Here is a 19,386-nt window from a genome sequence, read left to right as displayed (position 1 = left end):
ATCGCTGACATTTAGATCGTGACGAGAGAAAAAAGTAGTGCAAATGCAAGATGAGAGGAAAAGAGAAGATGGCGAGGAGAGACAGCCACACCTGTAGTCAGTCAAAACCATCAGAACTACAGCATAGTTCAACTGATCTGAATATAATTTCTATTCACAGTCTCACTCTGCAGGTGATTAACACCAAAGCCCTGCGGTCTTTACTTAGGAAATGTCACGATAACGACACCTCTCACTTCACGGGAGACCCTTTTTGTGCACTGATGGATGATGGGTGGCAAACCCATGCCTTCACCCTTGTCATATCATTAGTTAATCCCCTCGGTAGCAATTACCTCTGAGGGGAACAAAAGCTGGTGCCAGGCAACTATTACTGACATGGCAGCTCAATGAACAACACAGCCTGCTTTTCTATAAGGCCAATTTGCAGAGCAGCCACAACAAGACCCGGTGTAATGAAGGGAAATGTTTAGATCTGCTGACACACACCACAGTCACGCAGGCAGGAGCTAAACATCTCAAGTGAGAGCAAAGTCGGGGTGTTTTAGAACAGAGAGGCATTGTTGGCCAATGTGGCGAAGATGCATGACTGTGGAGAAGCGAAAGGGCAGCATGGGGTGAACAATATAAAAGTGTACAGGCAGTGATTAAAATCAGGAGCGAGGACACAGAATGAAGCCGGAGCACGGCAGCAAGGGCACAAGCTACACTCTCTGAAAGAGCCATTGTGACAGCAATAGATGTGGTTTCATAATGGGAACGGACAGGGCAAATAGGAGGGCAAAGTGAAAATGTCAGGGCACAGGGTGCGGGGATATACAGGGCCGCCATGGCAAATTGCGTACAGCCGCAAAGGGATGAGGGGTCATAGGATGTCTGCAAACTCTGCAAGATGTGTGCTGGAGTCAGCAGTGACAGAGCAGTCCTCACACAGTGACCAAGCACACTCTGTCTCCCAAAACCACAGGAATCTGTTTAGAAAATACTGCTGGGAACAGGAGGAGACACAGAGAGACAGCGAGACAGATAAATCACAGCAGGTAGACATCTTTTGGCATATCGTGCTCCTAATTTGCCGACAATGTGGCACGAGGGAGAGGAGAAGACGTGCATTTGAGGAAATCCCCATGAAAAATTAAGATAGTAATTAAGATAGAAAAATGTTAAAAAGATTTAGACTAAGTGTTTCCTTTAAAACAATTATACACCGCCTTCCTTTCGCGCAGTGAAAACAAGGGCCCCAGACTGACAGTAAGAACAAATGAGGCGGTGGGGAAGCGGTCGGGGTTCGTTTGGGGACGGTGCGGATGTTAATCATTTCCACCACTGGTTTACAAGAACCCAGCATGCTTTGTCTGCCAACGCTCCTATACCGTTTATTTACTCGTACTCATCAACATTCCCCCTCTTGCTATATAAAAACCACAGACACACAACACACACGCACTGAAAGAAACATGTAACAAACAATGTGGTACACACACACGCAGGTATATTTCTCGGTTGAATCACATTCAGCGGTTGGAAATACGACAGGCAGAGGCCGCAGGGAGTCTTATAAATGCACAGCATGGAGAAAAATGTGCATAAATGACAGGAAATACAATGAATGTGTATCAAAGAGAGAGGGCACATAAAGTAAATGCAGTGACTTATGATAAGGCCGATTTCTCATCCTTCCACAACAACAAACTTCAAATGGCACATAAATTGGTGCCACCCTTCTCTCCTCCCTCGGCTGATAAGAGTCCCGGCCTTGGTTGCTGCGAGAAATGCAAACAGCCTGAAACTACCTGCAAGATTTGTGTCTCCAGAGTCTGACTCATGAGGGGAGGGGGGCGGGGGGAGAAGATGTTCACCTCGTTCCTGTTTATCAGCCGGGAGAGTCGGTTTTAGTCTTTTTGGTTAATTAACTAAGTGCTGTCTCTAGGCCCTGTCTGTGTGCCGCTAGGTGCCAAACTCCATCAAGCCACCCAAGTGTCTCAAGCACTCTACTTCAGGGAGACCGCCCCTGGTCTCAGGATGATAATTGCAAAAGCAACAGGGGGAGAACATGCACACGCCGAAACAATTACAAACATGCAAAGGGGGAACATTGCTCTCCCCTTAGCTCTTGTTTTCTGCATCCTCACAGCCACTCATTTTGCAGTCTTCTCAATTCTTTATTCTAATTTAATGAGGGTTTTTAAGCCTTTCTCCTTACCTGGTTTCATCTTCTTTCTCCTCTCTTCTGCTGTAATTGTGTGGCCTCTCTTCTCAAACACTCCACTATATCCCAGGCTTGGCCATAGAGTGTAGCAGCAACCTTCATCCAAACTCTAGAAATCTTTCTCATTTATTTGAGCTTATTCTCCTTCACCTCATGCCGCTCTCTACGCTGCTCCAAATTCTTCAATTTGCCCTGCTGGGCCTTGCCAAGAGGCAACCGCAGTCTACATCCAAACTAACTTCGATTGGCCCACTTCACGCCGTCACACTAGGGTCATTTACTCCTTTCCTTCCCTGGCATGCACTAAGTTGCATTCTTTGAAAAGGTACTTATTGTATTGGAAATAATGTTGGAAGTGACGCAGGCTCTTCTACTTTTTGTGCCCTGGGGCCGACGCCCTCGGAGACAAGAGAGGAGAAAGGAGAGCAGGAACTTGTTCTAGTACGGCCTTTGGACAAACTCCAGGTCAGCTGGACAGCGGGGTGGAACACTCTGCAGAAACACAAACTCATATACACACACAAATCGAGACAAACACTGTGCCTTGTTTCCTTTGAAAGAGCCACTCTGCTCGGTACAGAGGTCCCTGTGGAGAACCCTACAGCTTCTCTGGCTCAGCTGGTCTTCTTCCAGCTCAAGTCACACACTGTAGTTGAGTGAAGACCATTACGCCTCTTTCACTGCCACTGACCTGAGACTTACACGGGGATAATGATGCCTTGACCTGCTACACTGACTCTATTGACACAATCTAGGTAATTGTTCCTGATAGCCCAGGGCTTCAGTCAGGTCAATAGCGGGATGACAGAGGGCAGTAATACAATGACATGAGAAGAAGGACTCCGGCCAGTGTGCAGAAATCAGGGCTGATTCTTACCACTAAACGCACAAGTGTGACATAGCATAGCCCACTAATCTGATGTTTATCCAAGATTTGTGTTCAGTTGAACTGAAGCAAATTTGTGCATCGAAAAGTCATAACATACATCCAATGGCAAAGAGGTGGAAGAAAAGACAACGCTGAGCTCATGGTAGAGAAGAATGGAGGAGAAGTTAACTGTGCATCGTTCTATTGCTGTATTTAACTGAAGTCTCTGATATCTTATTAGAAATGAATATTGTTAATATTTACATTCCAGTGTAGTTCTGTAGCGTCTGTAACATGAGGAATACTTGACCCCCATAAAATGTTTTTGTCATGAACTTCATGAAAACACATAAATATGTCATTTTCAATTTAGGTTGATTTCTGGTGACCATTTTCAGACCTCATAATTGTTTGTTTTTGTGACTTGAAGGTATTGAGAGTTTAATGCGTGTTGAGTTGAATTTTTGTACTTGTGCTAGCGTACTAGCATACCAAGCTTACCTTACATTCTTTCCAAACTCGTGGAGAATTAGCCACACAGTCGGTACATTTACTCGCTATACTCTCTGAGTTTCTATTGGTTCCCCATGAGATTGTTTCTAATGTGTACAGATACTATTATACCCTTATGTTGGTCAAGGCAGATCTGATAATATCGCTCTCTCGCCCCAAAAGGCTTCATCCATCGAAAGCAAAGACTTTATTATTTCTGAGTTAAAGCGCCAGTCTGCGTTTCACACACCATTACATTAGAGGGGGATCCTGGGCCATTTGCTTCCTTCTCCTGCAATAACAGCTCTGATTCATAATACTCCGGGGTTGTATCCGTAGTTTCAGCAATCTAATTTAGGGCATGATAAAAAGCGTTGCTAGTATTATTATATTTTAATGCACTTGGTTAATTTATTTGCTTTTCCTTTAATGTAATGTAATTTTTCTGGGCCTGGAGGTTCCTGTTTTTAAATTGTAAACTTGACTCTTGCTCCTAAAAGTGTCACTGCATAATAAATAACGATTGACATGATCTGAATTAAGCAGATGGGATGGGATGGGATCTCTGTTCTATATTGAGCCTGCAGTACATCTAATGGTGGGAGGTCGGGGTGGTCTATATTAGGGAGCATACTGATTAGAAATACACCAAAACACAGCAACAGAACTATTTCTATTCTGCTATTCTGAGGGGAGCTAAGGAAAGCACACTTTTCTAAAATAACAGAGTATTTATGTTGTGTTCTAGTTAATGGCTGCAGTCGGGACAGTGTGATGGCTCTGGGGGGTTTGTGTTTTCCTATCCTCTGAAGTCTGTCTGCATTTAAACAGTTTCTGCACAACATCTAATTATCACAAAAATGGCTCATACATTAAGCGTTATTACTTTTTTTCACACATTCAGGGGCACCACTAAGTGCACTGAGAAGACCAAGACAGTCATTTTCTAGTTTACATATATTTTCTCTTCTTTGTCAGAGTTATTTTGTGCATTGTTAAGATCTCTCTCTCTCTCTCTCTCTCTCTCTCTCTCTCTCTCTCTCTCTCTCTCTCTCTCTCTCTCTCTCTCTCTCTCTCTCTCTCGCAATAAACAGAAGAAGAGACATGCTATACTATTAAAACAACCGCTGCTTTTCTTACAAAAACCTTGGACCAAACTGGATCTACTTGCTCGCTTGTTAACAAAAATATATTTCCTGCCATTAAAACCTTTTTTTAAATCACTGTATGCAGGGTACTGTTGAATGGCAGGTACATTTTGTTACATGACGTCCTTCGTATTTCAACTGTAAGCCAAAAAAAAGGTAAATTAAGTGTGTCTGAAAATGCCTCTTTCATAATCACACACTGACACAACACACCGGCACACACACACAACCTCACATATTAAATCACATTCTAAATAACATGGAAATCCATTTCTGACAGAATGAGATGTCAAAGGTCTGTGCGCAGCCGTCAGAATGATGTAAGACACAAATGACTCAACACGAGTGGGCATTCTGATTTTTCACACTTATGTGCGAGTAAACACTTTGGCTGGTTGGCTCACGACTGTGGCTCGCTCATTCTAAGTGCATAATCAGTCACATTAATGAGAATGGTAATGTGATGCAGAAGAATTAGTCCAGGTCCTCGGGGTTGACTCTCAGGAGGCCTTGGAAGAGAAACTAGCTGCCTTGGCAGTAGACTCGCTGAGCCTTAAAAAATAAGCAACCCCGCTCTGAGCTCTCCTGAGCAAGGCTACTGATTCGCCTGACAACAATAACAAAATGTCCTGACGTATACACAGACTAAATAACAATATTTTGCCCCTGAAACCGCTTCGACAAAATCAATAGTCCTCTCTTGATAATTATGCTGATGCAGGCTGTCGTAGGGGGTTGAAAAAGTGCTCCGGTAAACACCTACAGACACACACAGAGACATATAGAATACTTTCCTATAAGACAGGAGTTGTGTTTATGAACAAAAACTCAGCCTATTTCTATAACTAGTCTCCCCTGTGTGTCTGTGTCCCCCGGTGCTCAGATGAAGGAGAACTAGTTCACCAAAATACAGCGCTGGCTCAGTGTTCTGCTTTAAGACGTATCGCTACATCCACTTACACAGACACTCCTAAGCCTTAAGTCTAACTAAATATCAGCTCCTCTGTGAAAACATCGGCGGTTGTTAGCTGATCTGCTTTTACGCTCGGCTGTGTGCAGGCAAGCGCACGTGCTGAAGCTTGTGTGCATGTTTATGTAGTTTTGTTTCTTTATTCAATTCGATTGGTGCCTCTCTCTCTCTCTCTCTCTCTCTCTCTCTCTCTCTCTGTCTCTCTCTTTATCTCTCTGTCTCTCTCTCTCTCTCTCTCTCTTTATCTCTCTCTCTCTCTCTCTCTCTCTCTCTCTCTCTCTCTCTCTCTCTCCCCCCCCCCTCTCTCTCTCCAGGCTCTTCATTAGCTTGTGCATGGATACTAATGAGCAATACCTAAAACTTGCCGGAGGCTCAGCTTTACCCCTCCACCCAGCAGGGTGGCCCATGGTGAGCTTCACCTCTTAGCTTCTGTTTTTAGGTTGGCTCGCTGCCTGGTGTAGCCAGTGGTGCTAAGGTGCAGTAATGAGCCCCTGAGCCAGCCTTTGTGTGTGTGTGTGTGTGTGTGTGTGTGTGTGTGTGTGTGTGTGTGTGTGTGTGTGTGTGTGTGTGTGTGTGTGTGTGTGTGTGTGTGTGATGAATGATGAGTCCTCCAGCTGCCACTCCACATACCCTACTCCCCTCCTCCTGTATCCACTATCCAGGAATCTATTCATTTCAATCAGGTGAGTATCCCAGCAAGAGTCCTTGATTGCTAGCAGAGAGGCCTCTTACACTTACACACACACACACACACACACACACACGCGCACCCACACCCACACACACACACACACACACACACACACACACACACGTTCCACTCATTCCCCTATCTGTTCTGTTTCACACTTTTACATTTGTAATCCTCGCTCATTTGTAATTTTGCTTCTGCACGTTAGCCTCAAGAGAGAGAAACTAATTTCAGGAGTGAAAAGGTATTATCAGATGCAAACGAAATCTCATCACCTTCAGACAAAGATATTGATGTAGACTTTTCACAGGAACAAAAAGAGTTTCAAAGCCTGCTTCAGCCTGGATGGCAACTCTCAAGGAAGAAGCAAGTCAACTGCCACACTTGCAATTATTCCTTATCAGCACCAGAGAACCGACTTGACAATGGCAAGGAAATGCTGAGCTGAAAGTGACTGCGGGGAGCATAATCAGCTTCCCCTCTTTGCTTTTTGTGAAAGTGCCATAAATATAAATAAGAAGCGAGGTGGCCGTGGAGGGTCCAGCGAGTCCACATGTGTGTGTGTGCACGTGTCACATAATGAAGCATGCTAACTGTGTAACCGAGGAGTGTTATTACATTAATGAAGGCTCCTCGCAGCGGCTTGGTCTTTTCTTCTGTGGACTGACTGCCACACAAGTAATCCCCATCACATTTCCACTGGAGTCATTGAATTAATGCCAGACCGGGCAGAAGACACTGTTTTATTAACCTACCTACAGTACCTTCAGGCAGGTGCACACACACACACACACACACACTGCCCACTTGACAACTAAACAAATCAAAGAAACCATGGAGACACGAACAGAGGACGGAGATGAAGATGTTCTGAGCCAGCTGTTGCAAGACTGTAAATTAACCATCTGATTAAGATTTTAAAAGCGGCAAAGGAAATGAACACAATGCATCCAATTAACAGAAGAGACAGCATTAGAAGCTGAGCTTCCAGCAGTTGTTACTTCTGTCTTGAAAACATCTTCAGAGAGGGGTGATTTCTACTGCCGTGCGTTCACCACTTTAGCATCATTTATCCTGTACAGATAAGATCCATGTTGCTGCATTTGTCGACTTCACCTTTAATGTCACCTTCACCTTTAGAGATGTGAGGCGGTAAGACAGGTAGAAGAAACAGACAGCGTATTTGGTCCAGATGTCTTTAGAGCCGTATCTTATGAAAGATGAAAGGGCAGAAATCTGAACGAAGGAGCAAACAGTGGAGCCCCTGAGCTTTCCCTCCATTACACTGTGAGCCTGGAGCTGTCCTCCTATTACGGCCTAAGCCCTGCAGAGCTTCAAAGCTACTTTGTTGTGGCCGTTAATGGTGCTGATGACAGCAGAGAGGATTTCTATGCCAGGTGAAGCGGCCCGAGCCAAACAAAAACTGAGATAAAGAATAAATAAATAAAAGACAACCAGAGAGGAGTGGCACTGTCCAACAGGGAAGGCAGAAAAACAAAAACAAAAATCCTCACTCAAGAATAAGTGCCATCTTTAACATTTGGCACATCAGTGTAACTTAGTCCTCAGCTCGCCTCCTCAAGGTAGCACAATTAAAAACACACTCACTGACTCATCAATCACGTTAAAATGTAGTGGGGGGCAGAACAAAAAGCTCCTTAACGAGTAAACAGCATGCTGGGAAGGCAGGATGCCCACCTGGAAGCTTATTCACTTGGCTGCATGTTTATTTTGCAGGTTATTTTGGTTGAAGGGGTCTGTTTACTTGTTATTACAGCAACAAGATGGCTTTCATTGCTATTCTTCTCCGACATTCATGCAAGGAAAAAAAAGCCAGTCAATGCTTTCCCCTTGTGACAGCACCCTTAATGTTTCCTGGTACATGACATATCTCAGGCCTGCAAGAGCTGGCTCTCAGGCATTTTCTGTCTTGTTTATTACTTCAGCTTAGACTCTGGGATCAAGTTTCCCTGTACGGTTGCTGCTGCAGAGAGCGTGGCTGGTTTTGAAATGAAACAGACAGAACAAGCGAGGCTATTTCTAAGGAGCAAGAGGATAATTGTTGAAAAGGTTAGCGCAGCCAAAGCGGATAAAATGTGAGCGACGTGTTGATGTCAAGGCAGCGCGGCGATGATGTCGCCAGGTGAGGACAGGGTCAAAAGGAGCTGTCGCCTCAAGAGTCACATGTTGAAAAAGGTGTTTCTGACGAGGAGACAAATTCGGTTGACTGTGAGCCCGGAAAGAACGAGAACGAGAACCAACATTTAACATTTTTGCATAATTAAAAGGCCAGTACGCAGACATTTTAAGGCCATGAGGTGCCAAAGCTTCTCATGCTCTATTTACAAGAGTTGCCAATACACAACTATAGCAAAGACCATAATGATAGCAACAAACCAATGTTTCCGTTTAGCAGCAGACTAACCGTACAGTAACATCCTATAATTGGGATAAAACAACCGAGCGCTCAAATGTCAAGGAGGAGGATTAGAGAAATGTTTGAAGTGTTGTCACATCAAACGCACACCAGCATAAACTGGAAATGGGAAACTTTAAAATAGTTGTTGTGTTTATTTGGACTGCGTATACACACACAACTTTTGGCAGAGACACAATCGCATCCTCAGACAGAGACGCAGGATGCGCCGCCTACACCAGTGTTGAAGAATACGGCGAATGGGAGCACCAAATGGAGCAGATTTATTCAACAGTGGAGCATTGTGGTTGCCTAAACAGACATGTTTAAAATAACGTCAGTTAAATGGACATGTTCGTGGCACAAACACACATTCCAACAGTGAAGGATGTGAGTATTCTGATTCTTTATGTTCTCATTCCCTCACTCCCTAATTCGGCCATTTTCTTGCCTGAACTTATTCATTCAAAACATTGAATCCCTCCTGAGTGTCTGTGTCCGCCAACGTTCCCTCTGCCTGCCTCGCTCAGCAAACAGAAACCAAGCTCGTGAAGCTCAGAGACCTTAAGGACCATGTTTCATTTGATGACAGAGGCTCATAAAAGCCTGACAGACTGCCAAATCCAGGGTTGTGCTACATGAGTCAAGCACAAACACTCCTCCATCGTGCTGATACGCATTTTGCACATGTATCCATCATCGGCATGTGGGAAGTGTGTGTGTGTGTGTGTCGGCATCTGTGTGTGTCACACTGGTCCGAGCAAGAAAAGTCTCGCAAGTGTCTCGGTGGCGCCATGGGACGACGGAGGAGGCCAAGCTGAGGCTCCCGAGGCTGGGTGATGAGGTAGGAGGACGTGGGATGACATGGTCTGATTCTCATGTTTAGAGCAGATCAATCCGTTGACAATGGGACTGTGAATACACACTAAAGGAGCTACTAACGGGATATCACATCAACACAAGAAAAACCACCCTTTCCTGTCTTTTGCCTTCTCCTTCCCACAGAAACGAACGTGTGAGCGAACAAGTGAATGAAAGCAAAGGGTGAAGCCTGGCCTGAGCTCTGAATGTCACAGTCAGTCATTGCAGCCTCCCTCTTAGCGATGCAGACAGAGAGCCATTCTGATTGCCCCACCAGTCAAGCCAAGGGGTGAAAAACATTTACATGCAAATACGAATGACCCACTAGCTACTGTGAGCACGCTAGCTATGGTATTCTATATGCACAGCAACCACAGAAAACCCCAGCACAGAGGACTTGCCAATCAACAGCTCTATTGTAACAGCACGCAGGCTTTAGAAGTAGCTGTTATGTGTGTAGGATATCAATTATTTTTGCTTTTGTGGCTTATTGGTTTGTGGCTGCTATTGTTACCGCTGCTTGTATCAAGTGAAATTAATGTTAATGAATTCAGGCCGGGACATAATGTACTGCATTAACAGATTTAATGTGAAGGAGCTTAAATCCTTTCTATCATTTCCACATAACTCCTCAGCATACAGACCGTCTACCATCCTCACAGAATCCACTCATCTCTGACAGCAGCGCTAATATCAGCCATCCACTTTCAATTTGTACAATTATAATCCACACCCTGCCATAACAAACATGCCTATCTGTCATATTGAAGTGGTTAGTACCAGGGTACAGACTGCTGGTGGATTGGCTGAGACTCCAGGGGTCTTGGACGAGGGGAGACCTTGGCTCCCGTCCTGGCTCTCACCCGCGGCAGGGATACTTGGATTGGAAATCCGCCTCCTGTCACCAGACCTGTTGCCTCCAGATGGGTCCTGGGTCTGATTCTGTGATTCCCACCCTCGGAGAACACACTCTTCCTCCCCCACTCCTTATTTCATCTCGTCATCTTGTCATCCTATCATCAAACGTCACCTTCCCTTCATCCCTCCACCACTTATTCACAAAGCCCAAATCACCATACTTTTGTTCTTTAACCTTGACATTCAGCTTTTAACTCCACGCGACACTTTCATCACATCTCTCATTGGCTCCAGTTTCTTGGCTAAAATCCCCCGTGTGTGTGTGTATGTGTGTGTGTGTGTGTGTGTGTGTGTGTGTGTGTGTGTATGGTGGGTGTGAGTGTGAATGTGAGTGCATGCACACACGCTTAGGAGATGAGCAGACGTACTGCACAGCAAGACTTCTTTGATTCGACACAGCACAGACTCACAGCGAGGCTGTACATTAATTGGTGCTTCTGAGCCATTAATTTAGGCGAGTACGTCTAAGGACCTACTTTCCAACAGCAGCAGAGGCTGAACAAGACTCTTCCACTATGTTCCAGCTCTCTGCTTGTGGCCTTCTTTCAGCTCTGTGCCTCTCTACTTTTCCCCATCACTTTACAGTTCAGCTTCACCCATCAGTCGTCAACATGTCGCTGCTCCTTCTCCCTAGTTCTCTCTTCACTTCACCCTCACAGAGTGAAGAGAGGCAGCAGCAGGTCACAGTCTCTGCTCTGTCCCTCCACTTCGCCAACTGCTCCGCACCCAGTGCCAGCGAGCCAGAGTTTTCTTTCAGTTTTTTTCAGCACGACTGACTCCCCCAGGTCACTGAACGCATTAAGCTGTTAATTACCTCAAAGCACAAAACAAGTGGTTGCTTGGCAGCAAAATGTGCAGACATTTAAAAAAATAAATTTCCAAAGAGTACAGTCACAAACTTAAAACCCAAGCAACAATAGCTGAAACTTGCAGCTGCAGCCGTAAACAATTCTGTCAACAGACAAAGCCAAAGAGAACATTCTCATTTTATTTTTGCAGCTTCTCTGCGACCATAAAACTACAGGATAGAGCCATTTGGGCTGGAAGTTCCCCTAAGAAATGAATCAGCTATAAAACAGCAGCAGGATAATACCAGTCAGGCCCAGAGGGCATGGTTTCTTCAGATTCACGCAGCGTTGATACTGGAAATGATTCAGGATGTGTGTGACCAGCATCCTCTCCACTCAATGTTTCTCACCATACAGCAGTTAAACCAAGTCTTATTAGTTATCTGCTTGGGATCGTAGCAACATGACATGGGAAATAAAACCGAAGGAGCTGTACAAAGTGTGTCTGTGAATACCATAATAGAAATAAGTGTTCCTATTTTTATCATGTCAGAGGATGAAAATAATATGATTGCTGTACGAGTGCTGCTGAATATGCTGCTCCATGCTCTGGGCTGTGTGTGTGTGTGTGTGTGTGTGTGTGTGTGTGTGTGTGTGTGTGTGTGTGTGTGTGTGTGTGTGTGTGTGTATGTCTGGGAATATGCAAGTCTGGGTGGTATATAGGACCGGCCTGTCCTCTCCCTTCCTAACCATGGCCCCTCATTAGCCTCTTCCCTTGTTAACAAACTGCCCGCTTTGCTGTCACCGGTCATAAAAGTGTGAGCGACAGAGACATGACGGTGTGTGTGTGTGTGTGAGAGAGATGAGGGGGGGGGAGGAAAGCTGTGTGAATGTGGCTTAATGACAAGCAAACAGCCCGTGAAAAACATTCAGCTCACACACAAACAGGGTGCGCTCCAATACCCATACTACCATATTATTTAGTATGCCAGAAAAAAAGATTTATATGTCCCAATACATAGTATATCCAATACAGTACGCCAAAAATACCAGGATGTCCTACTGCAGTATGCAAGCCAACATGTTTTTCTGTTTATTCGCTCCCGCAATCCTTGGCGCAGCAGATATATGAGCAACAGGGTCAAAGTTCAAGGCGCAATGTTATGACAAAGTAGTATCACCCGATAGTATGCATGCTGCATGCAACAGTATGTGAGGGAAGCTGCAGCACATACTGAAAGTAAAAAGACAAATTATGCGATTTGGAACGCAGCCACAGTTTATCCGTGTCCAGGAAGTAAAAGTTGGTGTCTGCCTCCGACATGTCAACCCGTCTTTTCATCCCGTCTCCCACGGTATCACTCATGGTCCACTGCCAGCAGGATTGAGTCTATACTAATGGAAATGTCTCTTTCTCACTGCTGTAGAGAATGAAAGAATCCTCAGTGTCTACCTTATTCAGATATAGAAGAGACACACATGAACAAGCACACTCTCCCTGTGGATGTACAATAAGCCTACATGGAATGCCAGTTTTACCAACGGGAAGCATCTTTATTCAACAGCCACTTGGCCTTTGGTGATAGAAGCTGCATTCTTTGTTCCTGTCATACTGTGCCACCTCAGGCTCGCACAACATGATAGCGCTCCAACTTCTCCAAGACATTCTGTCACAGTTAAAGGGCATAGACAAAAAATATTGAAATCATAGACTTTACAAACTCCGAGGAGAGACTAGCCTGTGGCTGCCAACGAGAGCAACCAAAAGAGAGAGAAGTTTTTAAAGAAATAGGAAAAAGAGCTTATCACTGACTATATTGGGATTTATTCTTTGAACTCTCTCATCTATTCTGGATGCCTTGGCATTGCACTGGATCTATAAAAGCCATGAAGCAGACGAAGAAATGAGAGTGAAAGAAAGACAGGACTGGAAAAACAAGTGATTAAAAGATAAAAGGGAAAGAGCAGCTGATGGGGGAGCAGCGGTGTGTGATTAAATGGCGGAGGTGGTCCCGTTGGGCTATTGCCCTTATTGCATTTTAATAGGCGGCTGGATGATCCTTGACCCTTTGTGAGGCAGCGGTAGCACCTTGGTGCAGATCAAACTGCCAGGCATGAAGAACCCCCCCTGGAAGGCATCTGGACCTTGGGAATGAGGTGTGTGTGTGTGTGTGTGTGTGTGTGTGTGTGTGTGTGTGTGTGTGTGTGTGTGTGTGTGTGTGTTGAGAGCTTGCAGGGTCACAGGGAAACATGTTTATCCTGCTGCTATGGCAACCCCAGCACTAGCCTTGGGCAAATAACAACAAGAGAAGCTGTATGTGCATGTCTGAGTGCACAAGAGAGAGCGAGAGGTGTGTGAAGAGAGGATTTAAGAAGACGAGGTGTGTGATTTAATGTAAGTCTTAAATTCAAACATTTCATAGAGCTGTTCTGATCCCCGTCCCCCCCCCCTCCCCTTTCCCTCCGTGTGGCTGGCCTGCCCCTCAGTCATCAGGCCCTCATTTTCACCTTCTCTTTCTCCCAACTCCACATGCTAAGTGGGAACATTGTTACGGTCAATTTGTCCCATTCAGGGTCCCAGTGGGCAGTGTCCCTGCCCTGACAGCCTGCAGACAGAGACCACACTGCCTGAGAGGCCTTGACATCAGGAGATGGAGAGAGGGAGGGGGGAAGAAAGCGGAAGAGAGGAAAGTGAAGGACATGAGGAGGGGGGGGGGGGGAACAGGAGAAGGGAGGTAATGAGTGAAGCAGCAGTCCGGAGGCAGAATGTGCGAAGGGAAATAAGCAGGCGGGAATGCTAAAGAAAGAATGAGAGAAAAAGAAAAGGAGGCTGAGGTGCCGGGTCAGACACAAGCCCCCAGACTCTGCAGCTCAATAGTATTGAGCTCTGGTCCCACGGAGGACTTTTCTTATACATCTGCGTAGGTTTGGCCAAAACCCAGAGAAATACAAGACGGACTGGACAAGCTCAGGAGAGACGAAAGGAAACACAGGTGTTCATGCGTTTGGTGCAATATTGAAATGTAATTAGAATCAAATGTTTGCCGTTATGACTCATTTTTTCCAAGAAGAAACGTCAGCCAAAGGGACATTAAAGGGTCTTTTCACCTAAATTGCAAGAAATCATAGTTTCTCATTTAACTCTAGAGGCATGTGCTGTTTTCATTGGAAACTCTTTCTACCAACAAAAGAGTACTGTTTCTCAAAATACATAGTACTTTTGAACATTTTATGTAATTATTTCTTCTATGGGTACCAAAAATGAAAGTCAGCTCATCTCCATTGTATTCAGATGGAGATAGAAAATCCAGACTGACTTCTAAAACCAAAACTATCTGCATGGCTCCATGTTTCACCACTCGAAACAGTAAGTGGGAAAGTATGTTGGGTCTTTTTTTGTAAATATGGGTGAACTGAGCCTTTAACTTAAGTCTCAAGTAAAGCAGTGCACGAAAACACTAACTGTAAAGTGGACTTCGAAGGCTACTCGTGCAGTTTTGAGATGCACTTTTATAAAGTTGGAGGACACACAAGAGACAGATTAAGAATGATCAAAATCAAAGCAGCAGAGACCAACACAATGCAGCTTGACACCCCACACCTTCAGTTTGTAACGCAGGATGTGTGTTACATCAGAGATAACCCAGAGGACATCATCAGGGTTGATTTTTCAAATGTCAGACACCTCCCTGCAGAGTCACAGAAGACATTATCCAACTACTTTCGCAGGATGAGTAATACTCCTCATGATGGATAAAATGACCATGTGCAAAATCAATGGGGTGCCCCTTTAAGTGTAGGTACAGGATAGCGGGCCAAAACTCTGATCAAAAGAGCGGTTGAAGAAGGTTTTGCTGCTGAGAGAACCACAGGTGACATTCCCACTCTCACCCACTTCATCTGAGCTTTAATGTTGAATCCAGGTTTCTACAAATGTTCTGGCATCAGACTCCGTGAATGTAGAACAAAAGCACAATTTTGACGAAGCATATGTGATCCTAATCTGAAAACTTCTAATCTACTCATTTTGTATTTATACGCTGGAGCTGTCCAGGGCTCACAGGTGATGCAACCCCCGGCAGGGTGCAGTGAGTGGGGGGGGGGGGGGGGGGGGAGAGGGATTAAGTCATTGTGTAAAGACACCTGTTTTTTTTAGCACATAGGGCGCAACACTTGCTCAGAGGAGAGGGGTGCAGAGCGGCTGTTGGCGTCAGAAAGCAGGCACAAACAGGGCGTCCATTCAACCCAGGCTGGACAGTGCTGAATCACACTTGTATATGGCACAGACGGACTGACTCACACACATGCACACACACACACACACACAAAGTCCATCTAAGACAGGAAGGCAAACAGACACAATGTGATGTACAATGTGCCTTATGTGTCTCGCTGACAGACATAGGCAACATGTCACTCTGTCGCTCTCTCTGTCCTTAATGACCGACACAAACAAACAATTCTTCAAACTAATTGGCGATCCGGACTCCGCAGTAAAGACAGCGGGTATCTGTCAATTCCATGTGTGTACGGTGGGATGTTGCAGATCTCCCCAAATTAACTAACTTTATAATAAATCACTGGGCACAGCTAGCCAAGGATTAGCCACGCTCCAGTGAGCAGTTTGTTAAGCTGCGAGGAGAAGCACTGGGGCCAAACACTGACATCAGCACTGGGACCTTGGAACGGTACAAACTCCCTGCCTGGTTTGCTAGGCACACATTTAGCCTTGTTATCTGAGTTCTCCATTGACACAAAAATCCTGCTCCTATTCCTTTACTTGCAACTATTGCTTTTTCTTTTTTCTTTTGGGGTTTCTCCACTAATCACTTTTAGTGTTCAGGACATCAGCTCTAACATCAGGTACACCGTTCCTTCGATTGCCTTCCTTATGTCTGCCTGTGCAATCTTGCCCCCCACTGAGTCATTTCTTTTGGCAGGAATAACTTCCTACAGTCTGGTTATTTATATAAGACTAAGAAAACATTTATCCTTTCTCCCCTATCTGCAGGAAGAAATCTAACTCTTTTGAAGAAGACTATTATAAAACACTTCAATATCTTCAAAAATAAAGTAACCTTAATGACACATTCAGTCAATCTTGACTAAATGCTAATACTTCTCTACTGGTTACCGTACAATCAAAAGTGCAGAATGTGTCAGTGCAGCAGATCCTCGGTCTGACTCTTGATCATTTTGGTTCCCAGATCTTGGGAGGATGAGAGCAAGTTTTATTTCTGGGTACATTTTCCCTCAAAGCGTTCTTAAACTTGACTTGAAGCACCAGGCAAATTATTGTATTCTCAACTCTTGCAAAGTGTTTTGTCCTTGAACAAATGAAGACTGGATCCGGTGCAATAAGAAGATCAGAGATCGTATCAGACAGGTATTTCCCTTTGTTGTCTATTAATTCATTCCCTCTGATAGCGCTTCTCTTGTAATTACTGGTGGCGTGATGGGCCTACAAGAGGATGTCAGCACATGAGAGAAGAGGGCACCACTGTTTCCCTGTCATGCCAAAGAAGCTGCAACGCTTAGATAATTAGACAATATCTAGTTTATGATTATATCTCCTTTCATGTTTCATTTTAACTTCTTCCCTTTCACCGCCTAATGTATCTCTGTTGTTTCTGAAGGTCTGAAACAGAGTGGTGCAGTACATCTCCCCCTGGTGTAGCATCTGAGCAGCAGGGAGGACGGATATATGCGTAACCTGTGGCAGCACCCCTTCCTCTGGGCTGTCAGAGCGGGTGACAGCCCGGAGGAAGGGGAATTAAAGAGGCTCTTGTCCTCCGCAGCTGATTGACACAGTCAAAGCGACAGAAAGGTTAGTAGAGGTGCTGCTGTTCCCTTGGCTGTGTCTACCTTTGCACTGGACAAGGAGCACTGTCTCACTTTCTTTAGATGTGTCCTTCTCCTCCTGCTCTTCTCTCCTCTCTCACTCACACACACACACACACACACACACACACCCTAGGGCTCATTATAGGAATGCTCTGACCCTTGGGGACTTCACTTACTTCTCTGTCTCTCTGTCCACTCCACAAACCTCAGCGTCGGACAAAAGGCAGCTGAAAGGAAATTTGAATTTGAAACAGGGGCCACAACAAAAACATGCAGCTCCCAAATGGAGAAACTTTAGGAGACTTGGAGCCAGCTATTGAGAGTTAGTGATCCTCGCACAAAAAGCAAAAATGTGATTCTGACACTATCCAGCCAACTAGCTTAATGTACTGTAGAGATAGCAACTACTGCAGAGGGAGTGAGGGAGGGAGGGAGGGATGGTAGAGCCTGAAGGCAGGAGCATTGGACACCAGGGGCCCAGCGGGTAGGACAGTAGAACATACACAACCACTAGCAGATAACATACAATCACACAACACACACAACAGTGAGAAAGACACGAGGAGAGAGGCACATTTTGACCAGCCACATAGTGAAGATGCAGTCTCTGCTTCCACAGTTCTGTAACTCACTGGATTTGAAAATGAGCTTTTCTAGTTACCCTTTAAATCAATGCTCATTTCAAAAAGGCATAATCCCTCCTGACACAACAAGGAAAGTCACACATTTCTGAAATTAACACCTCCTCGAGGAAAACCGCTTTAATTAAGGTGGGTGAGTGACACTGAGGTATCGTGACAGTACTAAAGCTGTTACCTTAATGTACAGTAACAAATGATCTTGGTCTATACACATACATAACTGTCAGCCATTTTCAATCACACAATGGGAGACGTGTCGATATCCAATCAATAGATGGATGGTGAAGCGCCTCTTCAGGCTCCGGACAGCTGAGAGCTGCTTGTTCTGTGCGTGGCTGCAAGCTACGCAGTATGAAATTGAGAATTACACAATGAAACCTACTGTAAAGCCAAGATGCAAAAGATCACAGATCTGCTCGATAGTGTGTGAGCTATTGTTCGCTTTAACCAATTCCCAGAACTAATCGTCTAATCAGAGGCAATACAATTTACCCAAAAAGCATCAAGGCGCGACAGAGCCTGTGCCCCCAGAGCGCACCATCACCACGGACCTCACACCGGACAGCTCGGGTCACTTACCTCTGTTTATCTGTGGAAAGGTGCCGCCGAGAAACGGCAGTATGAGTCGATTGTCAGTCCCGCTGGATACAAAAAAATCCGAGTGATCAGAGGCGAGAGGAGGCTTGTTAGTGCGTTACCAGATCCTGTGTAGGGCTTTGTAAACTACTCCTCCCTGTCGCACCTGTCTCTGGCAAAAGCTGATCCCGTACGCCGGCCTGACATCCCTAAGACAACTGTCTCAGGGGTTGTGTGTCCGTGCCCCCTGCTAATTTCAACATACACACACACACGGCACCACCTGTCCCCGGTGCAAAACAGCCCACAAAGAGCGTCTATGTCGCGCAACGACACATGGCATTCCCCGTTAGTCTCTGCACCAATACTCCCTCACAGACAGCCGTCCGAGATCCCCAAGTAATCTGGAAACGCTGGAAGCAGTGGATGATGAAAAGGGAGAACGCAATAATAACCCATCCAACACACCACTGGCACCAAACCAGCTGGACCGTTTGGAAATTACATCTGCCGCTCTCGTTGCTCGCCCAGTGGTGTTATCAATCTCCCGTCCCCACAAATAGTTGGTCTATTTTGCCGCTGCGCACGACTGCTGCTCTGTCATTGCTGCGTATTTTCCACCTCGGGTCTCACTGAAAGAAAATACTGTCCCTCTGTCCGCTTATTCGCCCCACTTCACACAGAGTCAGGCTCAGGGTGCAGCGCAAGGCATAGTCCCATTCATCGGGCTATTAAAAATAGTTCCTGTTCCTTGGGCTGCACTCAGGAGCTTTGGGGAGGTGGGAGGACCACGGCGTTTGTCTTCTAGCGGTTGTTTGAGCTACAGCATCTCCAGCACTGCTCCCTGCTGTCATCCACAAGATACTCCTAAAGCATGTTAGTGCCAAAACCTGAAGCAGAATAATGCAGCGACTGGAATGGAATTGATTATTGGCTAATTGGGTTTAATTTTGCGCCGTCAAAT

General features: G+C 45.4%; 1 protein-coding gene across 1 annotated transcript in view; it reads right to left on the bottom strand.

Moving 5' to 3' along the window:
- Positions 1 to 19,079, bottom strand: part of sema6bb (sema domain, transmembrane domain (TM), and cytoplasmic domain, (semaphorin) 6Bb) — a 94,854-nt gene extending 75,775 nt beyond the window's left edge. Inside the window, exon 1 of the mRNA XM_029429621.1 lies at positions 18,426 to 19,079. The gene's annotated coding sequence lies outside the window, so the exon portion shown is untranslated. The remainder of the gene's footprint in view (positions 1 to 18,425) is intronic.
- Positions 19,080 to 19,386: the final 307 nt, after the last annotated feature.

This window comes from Cottoperca gobio, chromosome 4 (assembly GCF_900634415.1).
Source record: "Cottoperca gobio chromosome 4, fCotGob3.1, whole genome shotgun sequence".
Lineage (NCBI taxonomy): Eukaryota > Metazoa > Chordata > Actinopteri > Perciformes > Bovichtidae > Cottoperca > Cottoperca gobio.
The sequence above is the reverse complement of the archived record's forward strand: the minus strand, read 5'-3'. Positions and strand labels throughout refer to the sequence as shown.